At 34.1% G+C, this 16,181-nt stretch overlaps 1 protein-coding gene across 3 annotated transcripts in view; it reads left to right on the top strand.

Moving 5' to 3' along the window:
• BABAM2 (BRISC and BRCA1 A complex member 2) overlaps positions 1-16,181 on the top strand; it is a 514,351-nt gene that overhangs the window by 461,398 nt on the left and 36,772 nt on the right. The window contains exon 12 of one of the 3 annotated variants that reach the window (XR_012486190.1): positions 10,092-10,195. The exons of the other annotated variants lie outside the window; for them this stretch is intronic. The gene's annotated coding sequence lies outside the window, so the exon portion shown is untranslated. The remainder of the gene's footprint in view (positions 1-10,091; positions 10,196-16,181) is intronic. 3 annotated transcript variants of the gene reach the window in all.

The raw sequence follows: 16,181 nt of genomic DNA, 5'->3' as shown, positions 1-16,181 counted from the left end.
AGCATTTGACAAAATCCAACACCCATTCTTACTAAAAATATTAGATAGTATAGAAATAAAATGATCAGTAGCATATATTTTTAAAACCATTAGCAAGTATCATATGCATTGGGAATCTAGAACTATTCCCATTAAGATCTATGGTGAAACAAGGTTGCCCACTATCATCATTACTATTCAATATTGTATTAGAAATATTAGCTTTAGCAGTAAGAGAGGAAAAAGAAATTAAAGGAACTGGAGTAGGTAATGAGGAAACCAAATTATCACTCTTTGTAGATGATATGATGATATATTTGGAAAATCCTAGAGAATCAACTGAAAAAACCACTATATGAAATAAATCCACATAAATCTTCAGCATTTCTATAAGTTACCAATAAAGTTCAACAGCACGAGATACAAAGAGAAATAGTCTACCTGCCAAGACAAAATCAGGAATTCTATGAACACAATTACAAAACACTTTCCATACAAATAAAATTAGAGCTAATCAATTGGAAGAATATCAAGTGCCCACAGGTAGGCCGAGTTAATATAATAAAAATGACAATTCTACCTAAATTAATTTACTTAATCAGTGCCATACCAAACTCCCAAGAAATTATTTTCAGAGCTAGAAAAAAATTAGCAACAAAGTTAATCTAAATAACAAAAGGTCAGTAATTTCAAGGGAATTAATGAAAAAATGCAAACAAAGGTGGCCTAGCTGTAACAGACCTAAAACTATATTATTAAACAGCGATCATCAAAACCCTTTGATAGTGACTAAGAAATAGAGTAGTTGATCAGTGGAATAGGTTAGGTTTATAAGATACAGTAGTCAATGATTATAGTAATCTAATGTTTGACAAACCCAAAGACCCCAGCTTTTGGGATAAGAACTCACTATTTGATGAAAATTGCTGGGAAAATTCGAAATTAGTATGTCAGAAACTAGCGCATTGACCCATACCTATCACCCTATACCAAGATAAAGGAGAAATGGATTCATGATTTAGATGTACATAAAGGGTAATACTATAAGCAAATTAGGAGAACATAAATATAGGCTTATAAATATAACCTACTTCTAAGATCTGTAGAGAAGGAAGGAATTTGTCATCAAATAAGAACTGGAGTACATTAAATGCAAAATGGATAATGTTGATTATATTAAGTTAAAAAGGTTTTGTACAAACAAAACCAGTGCAAACAAGACTAGAAGGGAAGCAGTAAACTGAGGGGGGAGTTATATCCAAGGGTTCTGATAAAGGCCTCATTTCTAAATATATAGAGAATTGACTCAAATTTATAAGAATTCAAGCCATTCTTCAGTTGATAAATGTTCAAAGGATATGAACAGACAATTTTCATGTGAAATAAAAACCACTATTAATCATATAAAAAGGTGCTCTGCATCACTATTGGTCAGAGAAATGCAAATCAAGACAACTGTGAGGTACTACTACATATCTCACAGATTGGCTAAGGACAAGGTAATGACGAATGTTGGATGGGGGTGTGGGAAAACTGGGACACTAATACATTGTTGTTGGAGTTGTGAAATGATCCAACCATTCTGGAGAAAAATTTGGAATTATGCCCAAAGGGCTATGGAACTGTGCATATACTTTGATCTAGTAGTGTTACTACTGGGCTTGTATATTAAAGAGATTTTAAAGGAGGGAAGGGACCCACATGTGCAAAAATGTTTGTGGCAGCCCTTTTTGTAGTGGCAAGAAATTGGAAACTAAGTGGATGCTCATCAGTTGGATAATGGCTGAATAAATTGTGGTATATGAATATTATGGAATATTATTGTTCTGTAAGAAACGATCACCAGGACAATTTCAGAGAGGCCCAAGGAGACTTAAATGAACTGATGCTAAATGAGGTGAGCAGAACCAAGAGAACATTGTGCACAACAAGATTATACAATGTCAATTCTGATAGATGTGGCTCTTTTCAGCAGAGGTGCATTCAGAGAGAGAAGATTATAGGGACTGCGTGTGGATCACAACATAGTATTTTCACTTTTTTGTTGCTGTTTTCCTTGCTTTTTGTTTTTCTTTCTCATTTTTTTCCTTTTTGATTTGATTTAGTAGTGATCGTAGTCACTTGTGTAGTGTGATAATTATGGAAATAAATATCAAAGAATTGCAAATGTTTAATATATATTGGATTATCTTCCATCTAGGGTAAGGAGATGGAAGAAAGGGAAGGAGAAAAAAATTTGAAACACAAGATTTTTCAAGAGTGACTGTTGTCATCGGTACAAAAGTTTTGAAAAAGAAAAAAACTTTTTAAAAAGAAAAAAAGAGATTATTATTATGATTTTTTTTGTTTGGCTGAAGCATAATAGATTTTGCTCCGACCCCTTACATTAATGTTTTTTACATTTTTAAGTTTCAAGTAAATTTTTTATAAATGGAATACTGTTGGTTTCTCCTTTTTAATCCATTCTACTTTCATCTTCTGTTTTATGTATGAATTCATCACATATTTGTTTCTGTCAAACTTTTATAATTTTTCCTCAGTTTTTCCTTTATTCTCTTTTTTATGAGAGGGGAGAAAGTGAAGAGGTGAGAAAGGAGTATTAAAGTCCTATCCCTCTTCCTCATTATTGGTATAGTTTTCTAGCTGTAACATCTAATTATGAGATAGTAAGTTCCCCAATTTTCTTCCTCTCCCTTTTGGATTCATTCATTTCCTCTCCCTTTTCTTCTTAAGATCTTCAAGACAAAACCACTCCCAGGTTTTCTATTTTATTTAAGTCCTTTTATGAACCTAAGGACTTTAGAATTCTAAGGAAATACTTATATCTTCTCCCTATTAGAGTATAAATATAAACAATTCCATTTTGAGGGCTCACTTTTATTTACCTTTTTAATATATATTTATCTTGACTCTATTATTCATATTTCAGAATTTCCACTAACTTTTGTTCTTTCTTCAGTAATAAATAAAAATCTTCTGTTTTATTAAAGGTCCATTTTTGTCCCTGTAATATTATACAGACAGTTCTCACTTTACATAAGTGAACCATTCCACAGATCTCTAGGTAGAACAATTTTTACATAATGCAAACTTTCTCTCAGACATGGGGAAATTAGGGAAGTTGGAAGACAGAAAGTGGGCCTCCTGCCCAGGGAGGAAGGGGCTAATATAGTAGCAAAGTTCAGAAACTCAGGAATTCCAGGGACAGACCCATAGTACCAAATGTAGGCACACAAACCATAGACATGCAGGGACCAGATATGCAGACTAGTTGGCTGGAACAGGGCAAAGGTCTCATTCCAAGCCTCTGATCTACTGGAAGCAGTGGGGGTCTCTCTGCACATTTCTTCTTCTACTTTCAAATATAGGGGGTTTCCAGAAAAAGATGGGAAGAGTGGGAGGGGGAGAGAGAGAAGACAATACCCCATGCATGTGATCTGCATCCCCGGCACTTAGTAGAGTGCCTGGCACGTGGCAGGCTTAATAAATGATGTTTGATTGACTTCTTGATGTATTTTTTCTTTTACTTGAAAACTCTGGATTTGAGTATGATATTCCTGGGATTTTTCATTTGGGAGTTCTTATAAGCAGTGACTAGTGAAGTCTTTATTTTTTCACTTGGCCCTCTGATTCTGATAGATCTGGGAAGTTTTCCTTTATGATTTTTTTCTTGTTTCATTTCTTACAGGAAACTTAGTTGACCTTGTGAGCAAACTCTGTTTTGTTTTGAGATGTGGCTTGTATTCTCTTTTGAGTTTGTGTTTTCAATGTCTCTCCCCTTACAGATTTTTATCATAAGTATTTTTTTTCTTCATTTATTCCTTCTTCCAACCTTATTCCTGAATACGAACATTGTATTAGGGACAGACTCTATGGAGTCTTACATAGTTCTGGCTTGTTTTAGCTGGTGTCCTACTACTATATTCTTTTTTTTTTTTAATTAATTTAATTAATTTTTACAAAAATTTTATGCATAGGTAATTTTTCAGCATTGATAGTTGCAAAACTTTTTGTTCCAGCTTTTCCCCCCTTCTTTCTCCCAGAGATGGCAGGCTGATCAATACATGTTAAATATGTTAAAGTATAGGTTAAATACAATATATGTATACATGTCCATACAGTTATTTTGCTGTCCAAAAAGAATCAGACTTTGAAATAGTGTACAATTAACCTGTGAAGAAAATCAGAAGTGCAGGTGGACAAAAATAGAGGGATTGGGAATTCTATGTAGTGGTTCATAGTCATCTCCCAGAGTTCTTTTGCTGGGTGTCGCTGGTTCAGTTCATTACTGTTCTATTGGAACTGATTTGGTTCATCTCATTGTTGAAGAGGGTCACATACATCAGAATTGATCATCATATAGTATTGTTGTTGAAGTATGTAATGATCTGATCCTGCTCATTTCACTCAGCATCAGTTCATGTAAGTCTCTCCAGGCTTTTCTGAAATCATCTTGCTGGTCATTTCTTACAGAATAATAATATTCCATAATATTCATATACCATAATTTATTCAGCCATTCTCCAATTGATGGGCATCCACTCAGTTGGCCACTACAAAAAGGGCTGCCACAAACATTCTTGAACATACAGGTCCCTTGCCCTTCTTTAAAATCTCTTTGGGACATGAGCCCAGTAGTAACACTGCTGGATCAAAGGCTATGCACATTTTGATAACTTTTTGAGCATAGTTCCAAATTGTTCTCCAGAATGGCTGGCTGTATTCACAATTCCACCAACAATGTATCAGTGTCCCGATTTTCCCACATCCCCACCAACATTCTCCTACTCTTATAGTCTTCAAGAATCTTGGAGATAGGTAAGGTCAGGGAGTTTCAAATTTTGAGCATGTGTATAACAGCCTAACTTAGGTTTGATCCCACTTTGGGATCAGAGTGATAGAGCTCCAAATCCCACCCATGTCTCACAGTTTTTGCCCTGACCACTTTCCTATTGGCTGAATTAATAATCTTGGACTGGAAAATGTATCTTTTTCATCTTTCAAGGCCTAATTCAATCCTCATTTTTACCAGGAAGCCTTCCCAGAAAAGTTGCCTCATAGGGATCTCTCCCTGAGCTCTTAGCTCTTAACTCTCTTCTTTATATGTGCTCAATGCTTCCATCTCTCATCCAGTTGACCTGGCCAACTTCCATTTTGTAGGGGCACTCTTTAGATATCTCTCCTCTCATGTTCTGCCCAATGCAAACTGCCAACATGATTCTTACTTTATCTTAATGAATAATTCTATACTACTTGCTGCTATGCTCAGGGTATTGCTCAACCTCCGAAGCATCTGTGCTCCTGTCTCAGAAGACTGAAGGCCTACTTGCCATCTCCTCTCATCATCCCTATTCCAGACCTTGGTTCAAGACTTTTATTAACTATTCTCTTGTGAGCTACAGCTTTAGCATTTTATATCTTTGCAATACCCCTTAATGACTTCAGGGTACATAATTGCAGTTCAGTAGCAACTACTCTTGCCTTTTGCACTTCTAATAGTAATCAAATCTCAACATTTTACTTTTTCCACATACAACTTCATTCTCACATTCCTTAATGATATGCCCACATTTTACATCTTTTTTATTGAGAGAGAAATTTCATATCTTTGCCTTAAGGTTTTGATAGTGCCAGAACAGATCTTCTTTAAGGGATAATCTTTAAACTTTGTAATACATTCATTCTGCTGTGTAAATTTATCAGCTCCTTTCCAAGTAAACAGTTTTAATAAGGGGAAGAAGGGTGGGGTAGGGAACTGGAAATATGAGCAGTACAAGCCTTATCATCAGTGCCATATATATTAGACTAGGCTTAACCCTCAATATCATTTGGAGTTGGTCATTGTTGATATTCTTATCTTCATGTAGAACTAAAGTTGCCCATCATAGGGGTCATGTCTAAACCAAGATCCAGAGTCAGGTCTCCGGATTTGTGATTTTTGCTTTTTCCTTTACTATGGTCCTGCTTTTTAATAATGCCTAGACTTTTAAAAACCACAAAATTGGGGATAACTCAGTCTTTTTAATATCCACTCCATCTGCATATCTGTTTTAATCAGGTTTTCTGCTATTAGAGATAGTATTCTTGTGATTAAAATTATTTTACAGTATTAATTTAAATTATTTTAATTAATTTAAAATATATCTCTTCCATAGTCAAAATGTATATTCTTGTGAAGTATATAGTGCTTTATTTCTCATATCCATACCTTTATATTGGCTGTCCTTGTACCTGGAAGGCTCTGTACCTTTTTCTTCACTTCTGGGTTACCGTGACTATTTTCTGTAAGAAGCCTTTCTTGGCCCTCCCAAATACTAATGCCTTCTCCTTTGAGATTACCTTTTTCTATCCTGTATATATCTTATATGTACCTAATTTTACATATTATTTCCCCATTACAATGTGCATTTTTTGAGGATAGAGACTTGTTTTTTGTTTATTTTGTCTTTCTTGAAACCCCTGGTGGTTAGCTTAGAACAGTGCCTGGTACGTAGGATTCACTTAATAAATACCTGTTGACAAACTGACTGATTAACTGACTAGACAAAGTACTATTAGAAATTTTATTCCCAGTGTTTACTGTATGCAAAAGGGAGACTTATCCAGAATTTTCATTTGAATTTCAAAGATTAACACCTAACTGTAAGACAACCTGAGTAAATCTAAATGTGAATCTCATGGGAAATTCTTCTTTCATAGAATTTATGGGATATGTGGTTGGAGGATGTTTTATTTTACCCTTTGACCATGTTTCTTCACAAAAGCATAATTGAAAATTGAATCTAAGAATGGATATTTACCCTACTCAATAGTTCAACGTTATATGTGATCATTGGAAAATCCTATAAAATGTAACAACTGACCCACAGTTAGTTATCTAATATTGTTGACATAATGGCATTCACATTCTCTCATGTGCTACATGTGTTCCAAGTCAGGAGAAGTGATAATCCTATTTAATCATTAACTCTAAAACTAGAATAATGACTAAGTTAACAAGCCTTTTAAGCAATAGAGGCATCCTTAAACTCCTGGAGGATAAACTCCTTTTACCATATAAACAGGAAAGTTTCAATCAGCTTTTGTTTGAGTAGTGTCATACCCCTTGCCTTACACTAGCTGAAATAGAATCAGTACCAGGTACTTTGTCACACAAGAAGAGCCTAATGGCATTCAAAAATTCTTCTTCATTTGAAAGTTTGACTAGAGATAAACTGATTGAAGTATACAGTCAATTGCTTTAGGATTGATTGATGATGATCTCTTGAGAATATTATGGGAATGTTTAGCCTATTTCTCTAGGACCATGTCCTTATCACTAATCAATGTGGTTCCATCAGTATTGGTTTATTGAGTTACAATACAGGTATTGGCCCATAAATAGTCTTCAGAGTATTATAAAAACACTTAGTATCAGTGTAAAACTAAGTTTCATCTCCTTTTTTTACTGAGCCACAAATCATGCATCTCACTAAATTACACTTACGTTTTACTTTTGATACAGTTAAATACTTCCTTCTTAGAGATGGATGAACTATCCTAGTAAACCCTGTAGAGTTCTTGTTTTTTATCTGGAAGCTTCTGAATTTCCTCATCATTTTTTTCAATATTTGTTTGATTCTTGATGTTTGTAAGTGTTCTGACCCAAATGAATAAATGCAGTGCAGTACACCAAATCTCTAAAAACTGCCCACTCTTTTTCTGCTTCACTATTGACAACCATGTGTTGGCTCAGCTTTCCTCCAAGTTAGCAATGAACTAACTCTTCCCACTCAAAGAAGCTTTTATAACTTACTGTAGTCCCAGAAGAAGAAGAAATTAGCTTGAGATAATAGGAGGAAAAATTCAGGTCAGACAATAGAAAAACTTTCCTGATAGTAAAAGTTGTGAGGCCAGGTTACAAAAGTAATGATGGAGTCTGCTATGGAATTAGTATACACAGCTATCTGTTTAATGTCTAGACTATCCTTAACCCTGAGCAGCCACATTATATGAATTTTTCTAAAAGTTCCAAACTAGTCAGTTAAAAAGTAAAAAGTTCAGTCATTTGACAGTTTGCTCTACTCAAAACCAATTTGTCAAATTGCCCCCTTCACATGTCCCCCCTTCCATGAATTTGACTAGATGCTTTGTTATCTTTCATATATCTTTGGTTTTGCTAAGAAGATTGAATTATGTGGCTGTCAGTAGAATTGGAAAAGACAGAACAAATAAGAGTGAGAATGCAAAAATAGAATTGGCAAGACTTGACTATTGATTGGATATGGAGGGCACATAAGAGGGAGGAATTAAAGATGACTTTATAGACATCCTGAAAGGGAAATCAGAAATCAAAGCACGTAAGTTTTGGGGGAGAAGAGGAGGAATCTAAGGGCTTTTGTGCTTTAATATATCTGTGAATAAGCAGTCAATTGCTAAGCCATCAGATGATCCTGGAGTTATGAGTAGATTCTTGAAATAAAATTTAGCCCAAAATATCACCAGTTCTAATGGCCTGTCACACCTGAAATCAATTGAGTAAAATAAAATTATTGGCCATACACACATATGTATGTGTCCATATAATATATTTCTATTATTTGGACTCTGTCCAAATATCCACATTTACTGTTCTCTCAAAGCAATCCATAATTCCTTTCTTTTCTCTGCTAAGCTTCATTTTATGTTAACTTCCTTATAAAGTTCCTTTTCCTAAAGGGAATTTTCTCTTGACATTTTTCTATATGCTAAGAGGCTAGTATTAGTACTTTCATATAGAAAGTGTGGGAGAGCAGAAATGATTCAAGTTTTACATAGCACTTCCTACAAAATAATCCTATGAGAAAAGAAGTTATAAGTATTGTTATTAAATCATCACCTTTTAAATTTGAAGAAAACAAAAATAAGAAAAACTAAGAGAACAGACAAGATGGCAGAGAAAAAACAAGGAAGTTGCTGGGCTCTCCCCAGCTTCCCTTGAAAACAACATTAAATCAACCCCTAAGTGAATTATGGAGCAACAAAACTCATTGAAAAAAATGAGCGAAACCATTTTCCAGCTTAAAATAACTTGAACTTCAGGAAACATCTGTCTCACTTGAGTAAAAGGGGAACACAGCACAGGTATTGTCTAGACAAGCCAATGAGAGACTCTTAGCCATAGCATAGAGCCTTACAGCTGGTCTACTGAACCAGAACCTGGGTTACTGCTCTATGCTGTGCAGAGCTCAACTTTAATGAAATAGATTAGAAAAACAAAACAAAATAAAACAGACAAGAGCCCTGACCATAGAAAGCTATAATGGGGACGGGGAAGATCAGAGCACTTGTTCAGAAGAGAACAAGTCCAAATGGCTACATACAAAACCTCAGAATATTGATTTAAAGCACAATTAAAGAAGAGCTCAAGAAGGATTTTTAAATCAAATAAGAGAGATAGAAGAAGAATTGGGAAAAGAAATGAGAGATATGCAAGAGAATATCAACAGCTTGGAAAAGGAAGAAAAAATGATTAAAGAAAATAATTCCTTAAAAAACAGAATTATTCAAATTGAGAGTGGAATGGTAAGATGGAATGAATCTATTGAAGAATATATGTTGGTTCTTAAAAAGTAGAATTGACTAAGTGGAAAAGGAGATAGAAAAACTAGCTGGAGAAAATAATTCCTTAAAAATTAGAATTGGGTAAGTGGAAGCCAATGATTCCATGAGACATCAAGAATTAGTCAAGCAAAATCAAAAGAATGAAAAAAAGAGAAGAGAATTTAAAATATCTAATTGGAAAAACATTTGGCCTGGAAAATAGATCCAAGAGAGAAAATTTAAGAATTATTAGAGTATCTGAATGCCATGATCAAAAAACAGATCCTGGATAACATATTTCAAGAAATTAGCAAGGAAAATTGCCCCAGTATCCTGGAAGCAGAGGGTAAAATATTAATTGGAAAAATTCACTGATCACCTCCTTAAAGGGATCCCAAATGAAAAGGATTATTGTAGCCAACTTGCAAAACAATCAAGTCAAGGGAAAATACTACAAGTAGCCATAACTTTTTGTGATTCATTTCAGTTACATCCAATTCTTTGTGACTTTTCTTAGCAAAGAAAGAATGGTTTGCCATTTCCTTCTCCAGCTCATTTTACAGATTCCTCAAGGAATTGAAGCAAACAGGGTGAAGTCACTTTCTCAGGATCCCACAGCTATTAAGCATCTGAAGTCAGAAGTGAACTCACAAAGGTGAGTCTTTTTTACTTCAGATCTGGCACTTTATCCACTGCTATCTAGCTGCCCCCCAAGCAACCAGGGGGGAAAAAAACAATTCCAATATTAAGGAGCCACAGTCAAGACTACATGTTATTCAGTAAGATTAAACTGTTTTACATACCTGTGAGAAGATGATGCTTATAACTCTTGAGAACTATATCTTGTATTAGAACTGTTAGAGAAAGTATATATATATATAGTGTGGGTATAAGTTGACTTTGATGTGTTGATATAAAAAAGAAATTAATGGGTGGAAATGGATTGTACTGAGATAAGAAAAAAGGATAAGGTACAATGGAATAAATTATACTACATGAAGAAGTACAAAGATCTGTTACAGGAAAAGAAGGGAGAAGATGAATATTGTTTGAACCCTACTCTCACTGGATTTTACTCAAATAAGGAATAACAGAGATACTCAGTTGGGTATAGAAATTTATCTTACCCTATAGAGAAGTGGAAAAGGAAAAGAAAAGAGGGGTGGTACTAATAGAAAAGAGAGCAAATTGAAGGAGGTGGTAGTCAAGAAGCAAAACATTTAGGAGAGACAGGGTGAAAGAATAAATAAAAATATGAATGGAGAAAAATAGAATGGAGGGAAATTTAAACACACAGTAATCATAGCTGTGAATGTGATTAACTCTCCCATAAAACAAAAATGGATAGCAAAATGGATTAAAAAACAATCTATAATATTTTGTTTACAAGAAATACATTTGAAGCAGAGAAACTCATACAGAGTAAAGGTAAGAGACTGGAGCACAATATATTATGTGTCCACTGAAAACAAAAAAACAGCAGGAATAACAATCCTAATCTCAGACAAAGCAAAAAGAAAAATAGACCTAATAAAAAGAGATAAGGAAGGAAACTACATCTTGCTAATAGGTACCATAAACATGAGAAATAGCAATACTAAATATATATGCTCCAAATGATATAGTATCCAAATTCTTAGAGGAGGAGTTAAATGATGAAATAGATGATGAAATAGACAACAAAACTATACTAGTGAGAAACCTCAATCTTATCCTCTCAGAAAAAGTTAGATATGATAGATCTCTGGAGAAAATTGAATGAAAATGGAAAGGAATGTACCTTTTTCTCAGTGGTACATGGCATGAAAACCTCATAGTCAAATTCCGAAAGGCAGAAATAGTAAATGCATCTTTTTCAGATAATGATGAAATCCAACAATCTTAGGGAAATGGATGAATATTTGCAAAACTGTAAATTATGCAGATCAACAGACAAGGAAATAAAATACTTAAATAATTCCACTTTAGAAAAAAGAAATTGAACAAGCCTTCAGTGTATTATCTAAGAAAAAAAGCCCCAGGGCCAGATGGATTTACCACTGTATTCTACCAAACATTTTAAACAGTAATTCCAATGCTAAATAAGCTATTGAAGAAAGTGATGAAAGAATCTATCCAACTCCTTTTATGACACAAATATAGGTGCTGATACCTAAATTGGGAAGAGCCAAAATAGAGAATGACTATTGATGCAAAGATTTTAAATAAAATATTAAGAAAGAGATTATATTAGGAAAAGGATTTAAACCCTATTCTATCACTTACTAATAACCATGTGACCTTGAAAAAATTCTACTTCTCTGAATTTCTGATTTTTAAAATGGAAATAATCATACCTGTTTTATCTGACACAGTTGTTGTAAAGAATGAGACAATGTGGCTAAAAGAGCAATACACAAATTTTTTTCTTTTATATCTTAATGTCATCTTAATCATCTAGACATTTTTGATATGTTGTCAAGAATTTTCATTTATTAAAAAAAAGATTCAAAAAAAAAGAATTTTCATTTATTTATCCATTTGTTCATTCAAAAACAACAGTTAAGTGTACTTTATGTATAAAGTACAGTTTGATAAATAAAAAAGGTACAAACAAATTTTGTTCTGAGAGTTCAGAAAGGGAAGAAATTGCTTCGGGTTTGTATTGTTTGGGAATAGAATATGGAGGCAGAAGTAAAGGAAGACATCATGGAGGAGTTAGCATTTGAAGTGGCCCTTGAAAATTGAAGTCTTTTAACAGACAGAAATATCAAGAAAAAGAGGTCATTCCAGATATAAAAAACAGAGGTGAGAGACAAATTCCATGTGTAGGTAATAAGGAATAGTATATCTAGTCTGGATCATAAGATATATTATTATCATCAAAAACAACTCACATTTATTTGTTATTTTAAGTTTTCAAAGTGTTTTTTTTCTTCATCACAGTACTATAAAGGAAGAGAGTGAAAAGAGAGTAGTATGAGATAGCCTAGAGGTTAGAGCTAAATTATGGATAATTTATGATTTCAGGCTCAAAACTATGGACTTTATTCAATAAGCTATGGGAAATCATAGAAATTTTTTGCCTAAATTAGATGCATTGGAATTGGGATAGAGCAAAAGGTACTATGCTTTTTTGCACATAGTAGGTACTTAATAAATGTTGGTTGAGTGTATTTATAAAGACAGATAACTAGTTATAAACCTATTTCAGCATTCCAGATGAAACACAATGAGATCCTAAAATAGAGTGGTGGCAGAAAGATTGGAAAAGGATAAATAAGAGAGAAAATGTAGAAGTAGAATCAGTAGGACTTGACTATTGAGCGGATTTTGGGAGCTAATGACGAGCAAAAAAAGATAATTGAAGTTTCTTGCCTAGGAAGCAGTGAGAGAAGTTAGAGAAGAAGTAAGAAAAGGTAAGGGAATAAGCATTTCTATAGCATCTGCTGCGGGACAAGCACTGTGCTAAGCACTTTACAAATATTATCCCATTTTGATTCTCACAACAGTCTCATAAGGTAGATGCTGTTAGTAAGCCCATTTTACAGTTGAGAAAACAGAGTGAGATTAAATGACTTGTCCAGGGCCCAGAACTAGTAAGTATCTGAGACCTGATTTGAACTGGAATTTTCCTGACTCCTGGCCCAGTGCTCTGTGGCACTGTCTGGCTAAGACAATTCAAGTGCATATTACTATTTCTGGATAATAAGTTCATTTTGAGATATATTGGTTTTTAAGTGTCAGAGGGTAACCAGGGAGAGATGTTGAGTAGAGCTGGAAATATGAGACTGAAGCTCAAGAGAATTTGGAACTAGAGATGGGAGATACGGAGACATTTGCCAAGAAGCCATAGACTTGTATCAGATTTACAAAGAAATAAATGTAGAAAGAGAAAAGGGGCCAAGAATAGCCTCTAAAGGAATGACAACTTTATTGGTTTCCCATTAAAACATCTCTCTTCTTCCCTTAATATTGGAGAGCTACTTCCTAGTGGCAAAAATGCTAAGCAATTCATTGGATATTTTATTGTTCCTCCCACAAAACAAACTAACTCAGGGTCTGTCAATAAGAACTATCTATTGTCTAATCAAAAGAGCCAGTGTTCAAAGGGAAAATCACAAACTATCAACAGTCATAAGAAAGATTGCCCCAAATCACTTAAAAGAGGAATGCAGATTTAAAACAGCTCTTGAGATTTGCCTAATATCCAGAAAACTGAGAAAGATGACAAAAAAAGGGACTCACTAATATCAGAATAACTACAGGAAGATAGTCTAATACTGTGTTAGTATAGTTATTCATTGGTCCAACCATTTTGGAAAAGTTTTTGGAGTTATATATACATGAGGGAAATCATCAAAACTATTCATATTCTTTGATCTAGAGATTACTCTATTGATTATAATCCCTAAAAAAATCAAAGAGAAAAAAAGTTCTAGATATAACAAAATATTCATAGAAACTCTCATAGCAAAGAACTGTTATTAACAAAATGGGTGCAAATCAAATGGGGAAAAAGCTGAATAAAATGTGAAATATGAATGTAATGGAATATCATTTATAAAAAGTGACAAATAAGAGTCATTTAGAGAAATATAAGAGGACTCATATATGCTGATGCAAATTAAAGTAAGAACCAAGATGTTGTATAAAATGATTTAAATAAAAAGAATACTCAGAAGAAATTTGGATATTATAATTTTAATGGTTAATCTGGGCTCCCAAAGAAGAAGTGAAGAAATGTACACCCTCGTTTTCAATGAAGAAATAAGAATATGAGTATAGAATGTTGTATACCCTGTCATGTAGTTGCTGTGTTAATTTGTTTTGGTTAACTGATGTTTGGAATTTCTTGGGATTTTTTTTTTTGGGGGGGGGTGTACTATGCTTCCTGGGTCAGAGTAAGGAGGCAGGAAATATATGCAGAAATAACTTCAAGATAAAAACAAAAGGCCCCAGTAAAACTCTGTAAGAGTCCACAGATATCTCTTTTGACCTCTCTACTCCATTGCTTCAGGAAAAGACCTGTCATTGTGTTCACCTATTGTCCCACTCACCACCTCCCTTTAACTTTCTAAATCAAAACATTTTCTTGGCCACCACTCCCTTGTAACTATTGTTTCCCCCAACAACTCAGAAAGAAGATGATGCTAGTACAATTTGGGCCACTCTGTTTGAAAAAGGGAAGAAGGTGGTGTCTTCACACGAGTCAGTGGCTTTCACTGCTTTCCACTTTCTAGAAAGTATCACTAAAAAGATATTTTATTATCATTTAGAAAGTGAAACAATAATCGCTAAGAGCCAGTATCACTTCTTTAAGGACGGGTCCTACCTAACTAATAACCCAATTTCCTTTTTATGACCCTGAGAGTTCAAAAGAATAATAGTCATGATTTACTTAGATTTCCTTGAGGATTTAACAGTCTCTGGTGCTAATTTCACATACAAGATGGAGGATAGAAGTGAAATAAACAGTATTCCAATTAGATGGATTTAGAGCCTATGGTGATCTAAACCTATGTATCATTTCATGTTGATACAAGTTTTAAATGAGGTACCCATTGATGAGGTATATACCTAATGATGAAGTCTATACCTCAATAAAATTAGGATTAATTGAGATCTAGTGGCAGGTTTGGGGTACAGGGAGTCAAATGGAGCTCCCCTGCAACCCCTTAGGATTCGGCACAAGGATACACAAGGCCAGAACCCATCAGGTGGAGGTTGGGCTATCTGAGCAGATCATTAGAATGGGGGCTGAAAACCCAAGCCAGCTCAGATCTGGTGGGGGCTGGGTACAGCCCAAACTAGCTCAGATATGGATCTCTCCCCTTGGAATACAAAAGGGTGGTTTTGATCAGATCTTGTAAATCAAAGGTCAGTCCCAAAGGAAGTTGTAGATCAGAAAAGGAATCTTAAAGGGGGCTATGCCCGTATCACCCAATACATTACCTCTGAAACTATGGCCTGAAATATTAAAAAAATTTTATATGTGACTCACATAAAGATGTATACAATATGGTAATCAAATTTTCAGAAAACAGAAATCTGGGAAGGATGACCAAAACATTTGAAAACTGAAGCAGGATCCAAAAAGATTTCAACAAGCAAATATGAGTTAAATTTAATCACTTGAAATTGAATAAAGATAAAAAGGTTTTAAAAATTAGCTATACATTTGAGATTGTTAACTCAAGAATAATATATGTATATTGACCAAAAGTGTGTTATAGTTTTATTAAAAAAAATTTTAAAAACCAAGGTTCCAAGTAAACTTGGAAGATTTTTATAAAAGAAAATCATTAAAGAAAGCACAATTTTTTTGTCGCTTTGTTAATATAATTCAACTTGATTAAATGTGAATTGTTTTATATAAGATTTTTCGTGTGTGTGTGTTGCATGACCGTAGATTAGGAAAAACATGTGAAAAATATTTAAGGGTTTTAATGGCATGGTGGAAAAGTATGGCCTAGAAAACAGTACAGATAGAGGGATTTAGAACTGGTTGAATGCCCAAACTTCAAAAAGTTGATTAATGATTTCATGTCACTTTGGAAGTAGGTTTGCTCCAGGGATCTATGATTGACCCTGTAGTGTTAAATATTTTTTATTAGTGTCTTGAATAAAAGCAAGATGGCATCCTTATCAAATCTGCAAGT

This window comes from Sminthopsis crassicaudata, chromosome 2, assembly GCF_048593235.1.
Source record: "Sminthopsis crassicaudata isolate SCR6 chromosome 2, ASM4859323v1, whole genome shotgun sequence".
Lineage (NCBI taxonomy): Eukaryota > Metazoa > Chordata > Mammalia > Dasyuromorphia > Dasyuridae > Sminthopsis > Sminthopsis crassicaudata.
This window is presented reverse-complemented; position numbering and strand designations above follow the sequence as displayed.